Source organism: Rutidosis leptorrhynchoides, chromosome 1 (assembly GCF_046630445.1).
Source record: "Rutidosis leptorrhynchoides isolate AG116_Rl617_1_P2 chromosome 1, CSIRO_AGI_Rlap_v1, whole genome shotgun sequence".
Lineage (NCBI taxonomy): Eukaryota > Viridiplantae > Streptophyta > Magnoliopsida > Asterales > Asteraceae > Rutidosis > Rutidosis leptorrhynchoides.
The window spans coordinates 190,025,195-190,029,461 of NC_092333.1; positions in this window are offsets into that span (position 1 = coordinate 190,025,195).

Sequence of the window (4,267 nt, forward strand, 5' to 3'; positions counted from 1 at the left end):
CATTCTCTTAACGTGCCTGCTATTATGTGATAGATGACTTCATCCGATCATATAAGCATCTCTAGTGATTCAGATTTCATTTACTTATCAAGTGATTCGGAGGCTTAGTCAAAGCATACGACTTATGAAACAACGAAAAAGTTAACTTTTGGTGCTACCATTAAAGTGGAAAATTGTTGGGAAAATTGGGAAGATTCACAATTGCTAGAAGAGGTTCCGGAAGAGGATCCAGAAGAAGATCCAGAGGAGGAACCCGAAGAAGAGGATCCTGAAGAAGTTGTGGAAATTACCGAAACACAACGTGATTTGGGAAAATCTTTGGCTGTTATACCCGATCCCAAACCCAATGAACCTATTATGACCCAAAATGTTTGTGATCATCCACCTGAACCACCTAAGAGACCAGTTTATAAAATGATCGCTCGTATAACGACTGTTGGTTTTGCTCCCAAACAATTAGCCGAAAGAACCAATTGGGAGGAATTGGAAAAAGAACTATCCAAACGAAAATCCAAACGTTTGGCCGAGAAAGAAACAACGTCAACATCTAAGAAATCTCGCCATTCTTAGACCATCGGCAGCTATCCTGTATTCCATGCATTGTATAATATGTATTATATTGTGTGTTTAAGTTTGTAAGAAAATCCGCAATGTAATTTTCCTTATGATTGTATAATAATAAGAATAAGCATGGAAGGTTTATTATTATTATTACAACTTATTATTACTTAGTAACGTAATAACTTACCATAGTTTTTCATATTAGAATTTTAGTAGTTAATTTGTGTGTTAGATGCTAAGTATGAACATTATTATAGTTATAAAACGCTAATATGAAGAAAAACCTTTTATAATAATAAGTTCATATTAAGCTACAGAATATTTTTTGGCTACTTCTAAAAATTCTATATGATTAACTCATTCGGCTATTTTTGAAGGAAATGGCTCCTCCAGCTACTAGACAACAACAATTGAACACAGAAGAACTTCAAGCTTTCGCTGCAAATATGGATGCAGTGGTGAATGCAATGAACAACAATAACCAATCGGGTTCCAGCAGTGGAGGAAACAATGGCAACCGGGTAGGATGTTCCTACAAAGCTTTTATGGCCTGCAAACCCAATGAGTTTGAAGGAACTGAAGGACCCGTTGGACTAAAGCGGTGGACAGAGAAAGTTGAAGCCATGTTCGCAATCAACAACTGCGCAGAAGAGGATAAAGTTAAGTATGCCACACATACTTTCAGGGGTACAGCTTTAACATGGTGGAATACCTACATGGATTACGTAGGACATAATACCGCCTACGCACTTCCATGGTCCGCTTTCAAGCACATGATGACGGAAGAGTATCATCTCAGAACCGAAATCAACAAGCTCAAGGCAGAGCTTAAAGCACTGACAACCCAAGGGTTAGATGTCACTACCTATGAGCGGCGTTTCAATTACAACAACAATCGCAACCACCCCAACAACAACAATAATCGCAACAACAACCGCAACAATAACTGCAACAACCATCCCAATAATAATAATAACAACAATCCCAATCACAACAATAACAACAACAAACGTCTCAACAATAATAACCCTAACAACAACAACAACGACAACAAAAAGCAAAGGACTATATGCCCAAGGTGTGATACGTTTCATTTGGAATGGTTTTGTAGAGAATTATGTACCAAGTGCAATAGGAATGGCCATATTGTGGAAAAGTGTGAAGTCTACGGACCAAATAGAAACAGAGGAGCAAATAATGCCGGAACAAATAATAATGGCGTTGTTTGCTATGGATGTGGAAAACCGGGCCATACCATAAACCAGTGCCGGAATGGAAATAGGCAAGGCCGTGGGAGAGCCTTCAACATTAATGGGGAGAAAGCACAGGGAGACCCGGAGCTTGTTACGGGTACGTTTCTTATCAGCAATACACCTGCTTATGTTTTATTTGATTCGGGTGCTGATAGAAGTTATATGAGTAGAGAATTTTGTGCCAAATTAAATTGCCCGTTAACGCATTTGGATAAAAAGTGTATAGTTGAAGTAGAAAACGGTAAACTAATTAAGGTTGATAAAATTTGCCGAAATCGAAAAATTAGTTTAGTTAGCGAAACGTTTGCAATTGATTTAATACCGGTGGAATTGGGAAGCTTTGACGTAATTATTGGAATGGACTGGATGTCCAAGGTGAAAGCCAAAGTTGTTTGTCATGAGAAGGCGATTCGCATTCTGAGAGAAAACGGGTTACCCTTAATAGTGTACGGAGAAAATCGTAATGCTAAATTAAATATTATTAGTAGTTTGAAGGCGCGCAAACTAATAAGAAGAGGTTGCTATGCCATACTAGCACATGTCGAGAAGGTTGAAAAAGAAGAAAAGAAAATCGATGACGTTCCCGTTGCAAGAGAATTTCTTGAGGTGTTTCCGGACGAATTAACGGGACTACCTCCACACCGATCCGTTGAATTCTAAATACATCTTGTACCAGGAGCCGCACCAATAGCTCGTGCTCCATATAGACTTGCGCCCACCGAAATGAAAGAATTACAAAGTCAGCTACAAGAATTATTAGAATGTGGTTTTATCCGACCGAGTACGTCACCATGGGGAGCTCCAATTTTGTTCGTTAAAAAGAAAGATGGGTCTTTTCGCATGTGTATCGATTGCCGTGAGCTGAACAAAGTAACCATCAAAAACCGATACCCTTTACCTCGAATCGACGACCTATTTGATCAACTCCAAGGTTCGAGCGTATACTCCAAAATCGACTTAAGGTCGGGTTATCATCAACTGAGGATTAAAGAAGCCGATATACCAAAAACAGCCTTCAGAACTCATTATGGCCATTACGAATTCATGGTTATGCCATTCGGTCTAACCAATGCACCCGCAGTTTTCATGGATCTCATGCACCGAGTATGTAGTCCATATTTAGATAAGTTTGTTATTGTCTTTATTGATGACATTCTTATCTATTCGAAGAATAACAAAGAACACGAACAACACTTGAGACTTGTATTAGAGTTGTTAAGAAAAGAACAACTTTATGCAAAATTCTCTAAGTGCGCTTTTTGGTTAAATGAAGTACAATTTCTTGGCCACGTAGTCAGTAGTAATGGAATCAAAGTTGATCCCGCCAAGATTGAAGCCATCAAAAATTGGGAGATCCCGAAAACTCCAACGCAAATACGTCAATTTTTGGGTCTAGCCGGTTATTATAGGAGATTTATTCAAGATTTCTCCCGAGTAGCCAAACCTTTAACTGCCTTGACACATAAGGGGAAGAAGTATGAATGGACTTCTGAACAAGAGGGTGCCTTCCAATTGTTGAAAAAGAAGTTGACTACGGCACCTATTTTATCGTTACCTGATGGAATGGAAGATTTTGTTATTTACTGCGACGCATCAAGAATAGGTTTTGGGTATGTTCTTATGCAACGGAAGAAGGTGATTGCATATGCTTCTCGATAACTCAAAATTCATGAACAAAACTACACCACACATGATCTAGAATTGGGCGCCGTTGTTTTTGCATTAAAGATGTGGAGAAATTATCTGTATGGGGTCAAGTTTATCGTATACACCGACCACAAAAGTCTCCAACATATTTTAAATCAAAAGCAACTAAACATGAGTCAGCGTAGATGGGTTGAGCTGCTAAATGATTATGATTGTGAAATCCGTTACCACCCGGGGAAAGCGAATGTGGTAGCTGATGCCTTGAGTCGAAAGGAAAGAGAACCTATTCGAGTAAAAGCTATGAACAGGACTATTCATACTAATCTTACTACTCGAATAAAAGAGGCACAACAGGAGGTTTTGAAGGAAGGAATTTTTGGAAAGGAAATACCCAAAGGATTAGAAAAACAGCTTAATATTCGGGAAGACGGAACCAGGTATTTAGCTGAAAGAATTTGGGTACCAAAGAATGGGAATTTGAGGAAAGTGGTACTAGATGAAGTACATAAAACCAGATATTCAATACATCCCGGAGCGGGGAAGATGTACTAAGACCTCAAGAGAAACTTTTGGTGGCTAGGAATGAAGGCCGATATAGCCACATATGTAGGAGCATGTTTGACTTGTTCTAAAGTCAAAGCTGAACATCAGAAACCATCGGGTCTACTCCAATAACCTGAAATCCCAGAATGGAAATGGGAAAACATTAGCATGGATTTCATTGCTAAGTTACCGAGAACCGCAGGTGGTTATGATATGATTTGGGTAAAAATCGATCGTCTTACTAAGTCAGCACACTTTCTGCC